Source organism: Bufo bufo, chromosome 4 (genome assembly GCF_905171765.1).
Source record: "Bufo bufo chromosome 4, aBufBuf1.1, whole genome shotgun sequence".
In the NCBI taxonomy this organism is placed as follows: domain Eukaryota; kingdom Metazoa; phylum Chordata; class Amphibia; order Anura; family Bufonidae; genus Bufo; species Bufo bufo.
Genome location: NC_053392.1, coordinates 619,390,130 through 619,403,955, shown reverse-complemented (window position 1 = coordinate 619,403,955; position 13,826 = coordinate 619,390,130). Strand labels below are relative to the sequence as shown.

At 46.5% G+C, this 13,826-nt stretch overlaps 1 protein-coding gene and 1 long non-coding RNA gene across 3 annotated transcripts in view; both read right to left on the bottom strand.

The window, feature by feature from the left end:
• Window positions 1-13,826, bottom strand: part of LOC120999677 (gastrula zinc finger protein XlCGF57.1-like) — a 354,101-nt gene that overhangs the window by 278,763 nt on the left and 61,512 nt on the right. The window lies entirely within an intron of this gene.
• On the bottom strand, window positions 5,314-13,236 carry LOC120999773. Of its 2 annotated transcripts, none has more exons than XR_005778638.1 (3): window positions 13,184-13,236; window positions 5,481-5,625; window positions 5,314-5,368 (listed from the first exon to the last, which is right to left on the bottom strand). It is a non-coding gene; the product is annotated as an uncharacterized LOC120999773 (long non-coding RNA). The 2 variants fall into 2 exon arrangements; XR_005778637.1 differs by having other exon boundaries at window positions 5,481-5,644; window positions 13,184-13,221.

Genomic DNA, 13,826 nt, shown 5'->3' with positions numbered 1-13,826 from the left:
CTCAACAAAACCGAGCAAACCCGTGATCCCGCGGGGCCGATGAACAAAAAGTCGTCCAGATAGTGTAACACAGAATTCCAACCAGATTCCATCTTAATTACCCACTCCAAAAACGTGCTAAAACATTCAAACAACGAACAGGAAATCGCACAACCCATCGGCAAACAGCAATCTACATAAAAACTCCCCTCCCACTGAAAACCCAACAAATGAAAACTCTCTGGATGAATCGGCAATAACCTAAATGCAGCCTCGATATCAGTTTTGGCCAACAAGGCCCCCTGCCCAAAACGCCGGACCCACCGCACTGCTGCGTCAAAAGAAGTGTATGAAACTGAACACAATTCCTCCGCTATCCCATCATTCACCGCCCCACCCGGCGGAAAGGACAGGTGATGTATTAAACGGAATTTATTGTGCTCCTTTTTTGGCACTAGCCCCAATGGTGATACCCAAAAATCTGGCAACGGCTGACAATCAAAAGGACCAACAACCCTTCCCGCGGCAACCTCTTTTCCAATCTTCTCCGTCACAACCCCTGGACAACGCAACGCCGATGCCAGGTTCCGCGGTACGGTACCATCACCAACTAATTGACACGGAATTTTGAAACCCCACTGAAAACCTGCCAACAACAATGCAGCCGCCTCTCTATTTGGGTACCTCTCTAAATAAGGCACCATCTCTCCCACCTTCACCGGTGTCACCCCTCTTTTGCCCAACCTCGGATCCCTTGCCTCTCCCCCTCTTGAAGCATTTTGACAGACTATGGGAGCCTCCGCAACCGGAGCACTCATGTCTGAACCGGCACTCGGCCATGAACCGACAGTGGCCTTCATTGTACTGCCAGCAACAGCCCTTCCTCCCCACGCCTTGCCCCTCACCGGCCGAGGATCCCCCGGCCCCCCCTCGAAAGGGCATAGACCCCCCTTTCGGAGCCGTCATCAACTTCATCCAAAGACTAATGTCTTTATGATCCCATCTAATGCTTGGTCTAACCGCCTTCCTCTGCCTAAACTGCTCATCATATCTGAGCCATGCCACACCCCCATATAACCAAACAACGCCGAGCAATGTTCCGGAGCCTTTTCCCCAACCACACTAGCAAAAATGGCAAACGCTTGAAGCCAATTCTGAAATGTACGCGGAATAAGCCTGTACCTCCGTTTTTCTTCCTCCTCCCGCTTACTTTCGTCCGGTTTTCCCCTATCCAGATTAAACTTCTCTAACGGAAGCAGGGAGAATATCTCCACATATTCATCCCGCCATATTTTTTCCTTAACCTCCTGCTTCAGATGCGCCCCCAACGGACCCTCAAAGCAAACGTAAACTTCACCCTTAGCCGCATCCGCCAACCGCACACCATCACCCAACGTACTCCCCTGATTTCCTGACTCCACCGCTGCCGGTCCCGCAGGCAACCCAGGCTGAGAACCCAAGCGCTCCGCCCCAGCCACCACTCCCGTACTACTGGCACCCTGCAACGGCTCCCAAACCGTCGCCGGCGACACCGCTGCTCCCTGCCCCAATTTATTCAACAAAGTCAGCATTCCAGACAACAATTCCTGTGCTAACAACGCAGGACCCCCACCCCCCACCTGACTAGGCACAACATCCCCACTCCCCCCCCCCACCACAACAGGCCCCGATGTCCTCTCACCTGGCCGTCCCTGGGAAGAAGACCCAGCAGCCGTCGCTCCTCCACCATATGTCACCGACGGGCCTCCATACGCTAATGGCACAGCATCCGACACCTCTTCCTCTGCTAAGACACCTGCCGCCTGGGGAGGATCCGCTTCAAGCTCGCCTTCCTCCATGCTCCGTCCAGATGATGACCCACCGCTATGGCTCCTAGCGAGGGTGTGGGAACTTGATTCCTGGTCCCTGCCTCCTTGCCGCACCGCTGCGCCTAAGGACCTCCTGTCCCTGGCCACCGCATTCCCCACTGCCCCACATATCGCCATCTCCCCTTCATTTTCTGCCGCTCTCCTCCTGCTACACCGCCGCCCCGGGGGCGGAACCACATCCGGACCCCCAGAGAGAGCTCCATCGTCCTGTCGCCGGCCCTCAGCCAGAGGCCGCGACGCGCCACCGCCTCGATTGCTTCCTGCTGCAGCCCTCAGCGCCTGTCCCCTCCTACCGGCTGAGGCCTCCGGTCGCGCTTCATCTTCCTGCACTGCCCCGCGCAAGGCCGCAGCGGGTTCCCGCCCGACCGCATCACCTCTCTCTTGCAGGACTCCCCCCGTATCAGCAGGTGAGTCCGCCGACCTCTGTCTTCCGCTCAGGGGCCTAACACCGCCTCGCGATTCCCTCACGGACCTGGGGGCAGACCCAGCAGATGCTTGAGCCCCCCCCGCCGACCCAGACCGAGCCGCCACTGACCTCTCGCTGCGACGAGGTGCCGCTTGAGTCGCCGACACCGCCTCTCTCCTCCGTGGGTCGCGGGAAGGACTCCGCACCCGCCTCCTGGTACGCGGAGTCGCCTCAGGGCTGAGCCGCTCCGGGGGGACCGAACGGCGCGTCCTGGTCCTCACTTCCACCGCTCCACTCGTAACCGGGACCGCATTCAAAGCCCCAGACAGGTGATCCTGCAGCCACGCCGTCCCGTGCTGCCGCGCCGCGTCTCTCAAAGCCGCCATCAAAGCCTCCAGGTCCGCCATAACTTCCTCGCTCTCTTCAACTGCCCCTAGCCCCTCCCCTCTCTTTCCTTTATACAGCCCGCCAAAACCATACTCCAGTTCCGCCCCTTAACTACCTCCCCCTCTTGCCATACTCCCAAAACTTAACCCTTACCTTGCCTGGAGTCTCCCCCCCAAGTCAAGACGCATTCCGCTAGGTCTGCGCCCCCGCTACATTGCTATTCATACTGTGTTCTTCCATTTCAAACATTTATTTTTCTCTGAACCCAGAACGTTCTTCTTCTAGTCGCCTAGTGAACCTCTAGTCTTTACAGGAGGAGCTCACTACTTACAATGTGCAGCACAGTTTCAGACATTGTATGCAGGGGATTTGGGGCAGCATGAAGTTAACTAGTATACAGGGGATAGGGGAGAACACACAAGAGGTGAGAAAGGAGTCTCTACCACCAGCAGAATACCCTGCTGATCACTGGTTTTTATAGATAAGGGCCTTAGATTGATAGAACATAAAATATATTTATGAGTAACATTTATAAAATTCTTATAAGTTCAATTATGAAATATTAATAAGAGATTTTCTTAAATCTGGAGTCGGTACCTTTCTACAGACTCCAACTCCAACCAAAAAAAACTCTGACTCTGACTCCACAACCCTGCTGGCAACATAGTCCTTACAGATGATGGGAAATTCACATGGAACTGGCTATTTACCCATCATCTCTAGGACTAGGCTCTAATAATAAAGTTTACAGGAAAAGTTAGTAAGAATCCACAAACAGACTTTCTTCAGGCACAGAAGACTACACGAGGATCTAATACTTACACAGCAAAGGTGTTACAAAGCAGATGTGAATCTGTTTTGTCACTTGAATAGACTTGTCTTGGGGCCACTCCTAAGGGCGTTATCTAAGTGGCTCAGCCATTGCCTGGTGAATACCAGGGTGCACACACTGGCCCTTTAAGAGCCAAAGAGAGCGTGTGCATGTTCCTTACAAGGAGAGACAGGGGACTGGCTGGTAAGAAGCAGGCTGAAAACTGTGTGCAGGGAGCTATTCCAGTGGCTGGACCCCCCGGGTGGAAGGGGAGAGCGGCCAGTGAGTCTGCGCCACTGCAGCCACAAGCTGGGGAGGAGAGCAGGCCGCTGTAACAATATATGGATAATCAGTCCACATAAAAAGACCATTCCTATTAATGAAAATATTTAGAGTCAAACAAGATTTATGAAAGGTTCTCACCATTCACGGACGCTGATACGGGTTCTTCCATTCCACCAGAACTTTCCTGTAAGATTAAAGAAGAGGGAACCTAGTTCATCTTATTTCCAGGTGTAGGGCAAAAACCTCTAGAAAACATGAGCCATTCTGCCCTAAAGAGAAGGATCTCCTCCAGTGGTGATCAGAAAGGATCCACATTCAGCCAAGTATTTTACACAATTCAAGTACATGGAGCTGAGCTACCTATCTGCACCAGGCCTCCTCAAACAACTGATCAGGTGAGGTCCCAGGTGTTTGACCCCCACCAATAAAATGCTGATTCCCTATCCAGAGGAGAGCTCATCAGTTACAAATGGTCGGATAACCCCTTTAATAAATTTGTTGTATCTGTGCTGTCCGTGCACCAGAGACTAAAGTCTACACAAGCTCGGAGATGGAGTAGATTTCAGATATAATGTACAATTTTCTAACATAAATGTTTGTCGTGTGTTAGACAGTGGTGACTCTGTTGAACAGGGGTGATGGAAGCAAGAAATTACAAAAAATGTTGCCCAATGTTTGCACAAAATAACCTTTGTGCCAAATCTTACAATCTTTCCAACCCGATAACTAAATGTAAAGCCTTTTTAAATGACCCCAAATGACTCTGAATTCATGTCAGTATTTTTCCTTGGATGCAGCTGACTGGCATTGTGCTGTTAGTCTATGATTTACATCTCTACAGCACACGTTTCATTTATCCACATTGAAGCTTAAGTGGATGTCCATACTTTAATACAATCTTTTATAAAACCAGAAATCATATGTGGCCAACAACGAGAAGAAATAGAGTGTACAGTATATTCCACTGCTGTGGGGAGAGGTCAGCAGAAAGCTCCATTACATTAGTCTATAAAGGATTTGTAGAAACCTCAGCTTCATCTACCTGATGATCCAGTGGGATATTCTGCTTTTCCTCTGGACAGTCCTGGGAATACTGAGGACTGGGACATCTCTCTGGTGGATTTCTCTGACTGGATCCATCTATAGGAAATACACACAGTGACTGAATACATTGTCTATATGTGATGATAAGATGAAGGAGGAATCTGACTCTTAAAACTGTTCTCTCCTCCACAATTATGGAAGAACTTCTCTTACCTAGTGAAGTGAAGGACTGATGAATCTCCATCATGACATCCTTGTACAGATCCTTATGTTCTTCTAAATACTCCCACTCCTCCATGGAGAAATAGACAGCGACATCCTGACACCTTATAGGAACCTGACAACACAAGGACACAGTCATTACCAGACCCGTCACTTGGCTTTATTGTATAATGTCCCAGCATTCCCAGCAGCGCTCACCTCTCCGCTCAGCAGCTCAGTGATCCTGGTGGTAAGTTCTAGGATCTTCTGCTCATGTATCAGGGAATGAGGTGGAGGCTCAGTGATGGGGCTCTGGGTCCTGCTCCATCCTCCTGACACACGGGGTGTCACACACTCACCAGACGACTTCTTCACTACTGTGTAATCCTGTGTATGGGGAGACGCCGATCACTACAGAGATTCTAAGAATCCTTCACCTTTCCAGTAATTTCCCTGGTTTATTACTAGAGATAAGAGTGATGTCATGTGAGACTCTCACCTCTCCAGTTATCAAGGAGATAATCTCCAGGGTGAGGTCTAGTATCCTTGCAGCCATGTAGTTTCTGTCCTTCTCAATTCTTGGTGGGTCATCGATGGAAAGGACCATTGTCTTTAATAAATAGAGAGTCCTGTACCCAGGGAACCTGAAGGAAACATGGAGGACTGAAAGCAAAATAATATTTGTAAGAACATCTGACATAAAGTAAAGTGCCACACCAATTATAGAGGTTGTCCAGGCTTTTTCTATTGATGACCTGTTGCAGTGGCCGGGTTTGGGTTGACCCCAAAACTATGCTGGGCCTCCTGGACACCGTCAAGGTGTCACCACATGTTGTTGCTGTCTGGAAGGGATGGCAAGATGTGGTGCACCCCAATGGGAAATAAGGCCAGAGAGTCAGGGTCTGCAGGGAACCAGGGTGCTTCTTTCAGGCTGTACTAGAGCATTAGAGCTTCAATGATACTCAATGGCAATGACACAGCAGTTTTTCCAGACATAAACAAGTTCCCAGACATAACAACAGAGCTAAAAAGGTCAGACTGTCTGGTTTTGATGGTAAAGAAATAATAATACCTACATATGCCCACACTGATCTAACAAAGACCCTTGCTCTACAAATTAACATAAACCACAACATAGGAAAAAAGAGCGAGCCAAAAAATAAAAGTATCACATATTTTATTAGTACATAATCTCATATATATTTAAATATCTGATGTTGCTGTATATTATTGAAGACAACCCCAATAATGCAGGGTGCACACAGCGGTGCGATCCACAAATCATGTCACAACGGGCATGTATATAAATAAAGAAAAACTAATAATATGTCAAAAATGTGCAAAAATATACCTAAAATAGGTGATAAATGGAAGACTATATTGCCAAAATCTGATGTATAATAGCAGCAGATAAATAGTATATCACATCTCCCAATACAAGAAATGCACAAAAATTTACAGAATATTTTTGGAAATTTGAAAATAAGCAATATCCCCTAATATAATAAAGAAAGAACTCAGGACCAAAATCAATCCAAAAGGTACATACCCTGCAACAGGATATAATTGTGGCGTCACACCGCTAGACTGGATAGTTCACCTCGACGCGCATTTCATCTGCTGGCTTCGTCAGGAGGTGTCAATAAAAAACCCCTCCCCCAGAAACAAGGAAGAGGCATGTTTTTATGTCTTCTGCTCTAATTAGAAGCCTGGCTGTCTGCCGTTTTTAACATGTGTCTGTGTTCCCTCCGGTCTGGATAGAGATGCTACCTAGGTTGAAGCACTGTTTAATCATGTAAGGGTACTTTCTAACTAGCGGCAGGGGACTCCGGCAGGCTGTTCCGGATGCAGTACTTTTAGTCCGGTCGCCTCTCGGCGTGTGCTGCCGCCGGAACTCTGCCCCCACCCCCATTATAGTCAATGGGGACGGAGCGGCAGTCCGGGGGCACACGTGAACTAGCGGCAGGACGGATCCAACAGGCTGTTCACCCGCCGAAACAGCCTGCCGTAGTCCCCTGCCGCTAGTGTGAAACTAGCCTGAGATGTATCGACTACCTGACTCTTTATATTACTGTCTGATCCCCCGCACACTCCCAAGGCTCCTGGTGGAGTGCGCCTGCGTTGTGATTCCTGCCTTAGCTTCAGTTCTGGAGTGAGTGAGGTGTGAGGAGCTATAGCGAGACTTCCTCTGCTTCGCCCTCTGCCATGTAAGTGCCATCGATTGATGGCACAATAATAATAGATGCAAGCATAACATAAGGACTAAGCCCTCACTATATTGATAAAATCTGAGACACTTGGTCAATACATTTTCATCAAAACACATCTAAGCCCACCTACCAAGCGACAAGGTGGTCTCAGTTAAGGCGGGTCCTACGCTAATGTTATGCTATGTCTGTACAAACCGTAATGTTTTCTGCTTTCAGATGGCCGGTGTTTCTCCTCAGGGTAAAAAAGAAATTCTAGACACAGGTTGAACCGGCAGTCATCTCAGCATCCTACAAAGCCTCAGGTCGGCTGTGGCCTTCACAAATAAAGCCGCACTCCACAGGATCTACTGCTGCCTCCTGGGCAGAGAGTGCCTTGCTGTCCCTGGATCAGCTCTGTCAAGCAGCCTCTTGGACATCATCCAATACCTTCTCTAAACTAGGGTTGCACCGGGTATCAAATTATCAATACCCAATCGATACTTTTGTTCCCGGATCGATTCGATACCAGGATTTGCCTTATACCGATACTAGGCTGCACTACTTTCAGCGCGCTCCATGTTCTCCTCAGCAGCACAGTGGAGATTTGTATCAAAAGGTTAGCTATCTTCATTGGTGGCGCAGTACGTCCCCCCCCACTAGTATTAAAAACATTGGTGGCGCAGTGCGCCCCCCCCCTCAAATTTCCCAACCGCAGTATTATAAACAACCCCCCAGTATTAAAGTCATTGGTGGCAGTGGCCACAGGGTCCCCTCCGTTCATTGGTGGAGCACTGGCAGTGGGAGCTTCCGATCGCAGCCCCAGCAGTGTAATCCTGGGGCTCCGATCGGTTACCATGGCAGCCAGGACGCTACTGAAGCCCTGGCTGCCATGGTAAGCTCCCTGCTACTGAGTGCACAAAGCTCAGGGCAGCAAGGATAGTGTAAAATCCTATTCACCCTAATAGAGCTCTATCAGGGTGAATAGGACAAGTGGTTAAAAGATCCCAGGTTCTAGCCCCTAAGGGGGCTAATAGTTATTAAATAAAAAGTTTTAAAAAAAAGTAAAAAAAAAAAAACACCAAAATATTACGTTTAAATCACCCCCTTTCCCAATTTTACATATCTCTTATATACAGTATATAAAAAGGAGTTTCTGTCTGTCTGTTCTTTATGCGACCAAACGACTGGACCGACCTTCACCAAATTTGGCACACAGGTACATCAGGTGTTCGGGAAGGTTTTAGACCGGGTCTCATATCTCTAGGACGTACCGTTCCTGAGATAGCCAATAGAATTTTGGCACGCAGGTACATCAGGTGTTCGGGAAGGTTTTAGACCGGGTCTCATATCTCTAGGACGTACCGTTCCTGCATTAGCCAATAGAAGCCTGCAAGTCTTTCACTCATATCCTAACTGCCATACACACGGTCACATGTCTCTTATCAGCCAATAGAAGCTCGCAGGCCCTTAGTCTCCACATACACACAGCTTTACTCCAGGTTTCCATAACAACCCAGCCATTTTTCTCCACTGCTGTAGGTCAGCTTTAGGCTAGGGCTACACGACGACAATAAGTCGCATGAAACATAGGGCACAACTACACTGCTACATGCATCCATCTTGGATGTTTTCTTTGCGACTGTCATGTTGCAGTCGCAGCATGTAGCAGTGTGACACCATAGCCTATTATGAAAGATATAGAATGCAAGAAAGGGGGAGGGGTGGTTCTGTATGTGAAAGATAGCATAAAATCGAATCTAATACAAGTTAGCGAGACCAATTTAGAGTCAGATTGGGTTACCTTGCAGCTTGATAATCATAAGGTAACTCGTGTAGGTGTGATATATAGACCACCTAGCCAAGTCAAAGAATTAGATGATCTACTAGTTGAGGAAATAGCTAAAATGACATTGAAGGGGGAAGTTATCATTATGTGAGACTTCAATCTTCCAGATGTAAACTGGAAAACCAAAATAGCTAGTTCTGCCAGGAGTACAGATATTCCAAATTCCCTACTGGGATTATCTCTACAGCAAGTAGTTGAGGAGCCAACCCGGAAGGAGGCCATTTTAGATTTAGTCTTTACAAATGGGAATTTGGTATCTGATATTACTGTAGGTGAAAGCTTGGGATCTAGTGATCACCAGTCAGTGTGGTTTACTATAAGTACAGTGACTGAGTCACATCACACAAAAACAAAAGTTTTAGATTTTAGAAAAACTGACTTTTCTAAAATTTGATTAGTGGTACACGAGTCCCTATCAGATTGAAACTGTTTCAATGGAGTCCAGGAGAAATGGGACTACTTAAAAGTGGCACTATTGAAGGCAACAGATAATTGCATTAGACTTGTCAGTAAAAGCAAAAAAAGGAAGAGACCACTGTGGTACTCAGCAGAAATTGCCAAAATCATTAAAAACAAAAAGATAGCATTTAGTAATTAAAAAAACAAAACAAAAAAAAACGAGGATGACAGGCAAATTCATAAGATTAGGCAGAGAGAGACCAAACAAGTTATAAGAGCTTCTAAAGCACAGGCAGAAGAGAAATTAGCTCAGTCAGTGAAAAAAAGACATTCTTCAGATACATAAATGAAAAAAGGAAATTAAAACAAGGAATTACCAAATTAAAAACAAAAGAAGGAAGGTATATGGAAGAAGATAAAGAACTAGCTGACTGCCTCAATGAATACTTCTGTTCAGTTTTTACAAAGGAAAATGAAGCAAAAAGAACTCAGTTAGGAAAGAAGACTAATGAATCTTTTGATGCATGTGTCTTTACAGAGGAAGAGGTTATAAGTCAGCTTGCTAAAATTAATACAAATAAGTCACAGGGGCCTGATGGGATACACCCAAAGCTATTAAAAGAGCTCAGCAATGAACTAGCAAAACCATTAACAGATTTATTTAACCAATCACTGGCAACAGGAGTCATCCCAGAAGATTGGAAATGAGCAAATGTTGTGCCCATTCACAAGAAAGGTAGTAGGGAGGAATCGGGCAACTATAGGCCAGTAAGCCTGACATCAATAGTGGGGAAATTAATGGAAACCATACTTAAGGAGAGGATTGTGGAACATCTAAAATCCCATGGATTGAAAGATGAAAAACAGCTTGGGTTTACTTCAGGGAGATCATGTCAAACTAATCCTATTGATTTTTTTGATTGGGTGACTAAAATAATAGATGGCGGAGGTGCAGTAGACATCGCTTATCTAGACTTAAGTAAGGCTTTTGATACTGTCCCACATAGAAGGCTTATCAATAAACTGCAGTCTTTGTGCTTGGACTCCCATATTGTTGAATGGATTAGGCAGTGGCTGAGGGACAGGCAACAGAGGGTTGTAGTCCATGGAGTATATTCAGACCAAGGTCTTCTTACCAGTGGGGTACCTCAGGGATCTGTTCTGGGACCCATATTGTTTAATATCTGCATCAGTGAAAATGCAGAAGGCCTCGATGGTAAGGCATGTCTTTTTGCTGATGACACAAAGATTTGTAACAGGGTTGATGTTTCTGGAGGAATACACCAAATGGAAAAGGATTTAGGAAAACTAGAGGAATGGTCAAAAATCTGGCAACTAAAATTCAATGTTGATAAGTGCAAGATAATGCACCTGGGGCGTAAAAACCCAAGAGCAGAATATAAAATCAGTGATACAGTCCTAACCTCAGTATCTAAGGAAAGGGATTTAGGGGTCATTATTTCAGAAGACTTAAAGGTAGGCAGACAATGTCATAGAGCAGCAGGAGATGCTAGCAGAATGCTTGGGTGTATAGGGAGAGGCATTACCAGTAGACAGAGGGGGGCGCTCATGCCGCTCTACAGAGCACTAGTGAGACCTCATTTGGAGTATTGTGCTCAGTACTGGAGACCATATCTCCAGAAGGATATTGATACTTTGGAGAGAGTTCAGAGAAGAGCTACTAAACTGGTACATGGATTGCAGGGTAAAACTTACCAGGAAAGATTAAAGGACCTTAACATGTATAGCTTGGAAGAAAGACGAGACAGAGGGGAGATGATAGAAACTGCTAAATACATAAAGGGAAGCAACAAGGTAAAAGAGGAGAGAAGATTTAAAAGAAGAAAAACTACCACAAGAGGACATCGTTTTAAATCAGAGGGGCAAAGGTTTAAAAGTAATATCAGGAAGTATTACTTTACTGAGAGAGTAGTGGATGCATGGAATAGCCTTCCTGCAGAAGTGGTAGCTGCAAATACAGTGGAGGAGTTTAAGCATGCATGGGATAGGCATAAGGCCATCCTTCATATAAGATAGGGCCGGGGGCTATCCATAGTACTCAGTATATTGGGCAGACTAGATGGGCCAAATGGTTCTTATCTGCCGACACATTCTATGTTTCTATTATAAAAATTGTTGCGCTACACATGTCGTCATGTAGCTCTAGCCTTAAAGGGGCAGGACACCGTGAAGGTCACAGTTAAGGGGGCACGGGCTACTATTAAAGGAACAGCTGCTGTGGAGGTCATCTGTTAAAGGGGCGGGTACTGTGGAGGTCACTGTTAAAGGGGTGTTCACTGTGGATGTTACTGTTAAGTGGGCAGGCCACTGTGGAGGTCACTGTTAAAGGGGTCAGGGCCACTATTAATGGGGCAGCTGCTGTGGAGGTCACTGTTAAGGGAGTGGGGTACTGTGGTAGTCACTGTTAAAGGGACGGGTGCTGTGGAGGTCTCTGTTAAGGGGGCAGGGAACAGTGGAGTTCAGACATAAGGGAACGGTCCCCTATAAAGGTCAGTGTTAAGGGGCGGGGTGCTGTAAAGGTCACATTAAAGGGGGCGGGCCCCTATGGAGGTCACTCTCAAGGGAGTTGGGTGCTGTGAAACTCACTGTTAAAGGGGAGGGCCCAAAAATAGGATAGGACTGTTCTATTATGAGCCGGACGTTGCATAAAATGTGGAATGCACGTGGCTTTTTTTGTGTTTTTATTTTTTTGCGTGGTATCGAATGGCATCGAGTATTGCAATACTTTTTTATTTATGTCATGAGTAAGGGCTCACATTCTAAGTAGCCTGAAACATGGAGACTAAGACTGGTTTTCCTGGATGTATTTTTATACCGCGTCAATAAAGTATCGAATTTACCTCTGAGACTGAGCTGGATTTTGCTTTTCGTTTGGACTTCAAATACTTTTTTATGGTATCGAAAACGAATCAAAATTTTGGAATCGTGACAACCCTACTCTAAACACTACAGGCTGGACATCTCTTCTGCAGGCTCAGCCTTTGGCATTGCCGTCTTCAGTGCTGCCTGGAGGACGAGAGAAACATCTAGATTTTGCTAACCTGAAAATATCTGCTCCTCGAAGTCCAAAAGCAGCACTAGATTTCCCCTCCAAATAATTATTTCCCCCCATTATTATAGTATTGGCTGTTTTTAATTGATTAATGGATATTTATTTCTTCTGTCCTAATTAGAACCAGAGCTGCTAACCCATTCAGTGCTGCCTTTGGACTTCGAGGAACAAATACTTTCATTTAAGCAATAACCAGATGTTCTATCGCTAGGACTGGTCACCAGTGTGCGGTAGGTGGGGGCTCGCCTCTATCAGGACCCCACTAATCCTGGGAATGGAGGGGCTGCAGAGCTGCTTTACTGCTGAATCTCCTCCACAGTCCCTGCTCATTAGAGCTCCGGCCTCCGCTGTGCAGGGACAGTGAGGAGAGGACACAGCGCTGCAGCCCCTTCATCTAGAAGAGGTTGTCCCCACCGACCACACACTGACTCCATATCCTAGTGATATCACAGAACAGTGTGTGATGGAAGACCCCTCTAATCCAGGAGAACAGCCCCTCTTACAGGGGTCTGGGGGTCTCCTAATATTCCAGGGGGAGAGCAGACATGTCTGAGGAGAACTCCCCTCCTGACCTCCAGACTGTGTGAGCAGAGACTCTCTATGGCCGGTGCTGCCCCCTGCTGGCTGGACCTGCTATATGTCACCTATATGACCGCTCTATTCTAATAAACCCAGAACCAAGACCAATAACTGACCTGCAGATCTCACCTCCTGGGGCTGCAGGACCTGCGATGACGTCACACTGGTCACATGACAGGAAGTGCTGCACAGTGAAAAACCTTCACTACTTTACTCCTCCCCTCATATGACTGATCACATGACCATGACATCATAAAGGTCCTATCACTAGGATATACTCGGTAAGGACCTGGTCCTTACCAGTAAAAGGAAATAGCGGACTCAGTGTGATCTGTCTATTTCCTATCACTGGTAAGGACCTTTTTGCCCCCTAGTGGTCAGGTCCTGAACTGAAATAGCATATAGCCGGTTCACAGGGAGTTGGCTAAATCCTATACTCCATAAAGACCTGGTCCTCACCAGTGATAGGAAATAGCCGACTCTACAGGAGCTGTCTATTTCCCATCATTTGTAGGGACCTCTTCTTCTGCCTCGTTGATCTGGTTACTGAACTGTGTTAGGATTTAGTTGTTTCTCAATGACTCGGCTAAATCCCCTTGTCTATTAGGACCTGGTCATTAACTATGTCTAGTAACACATCTTCCACATGGATACAGTGTTATAGTCTACAATAAAGTTATATAGGTGACTATTGTAGAATAAGCCTCTTTTATGTTTATTTTTAATTCTAAAAAATCTTTACAATAAACAATTAAAAAA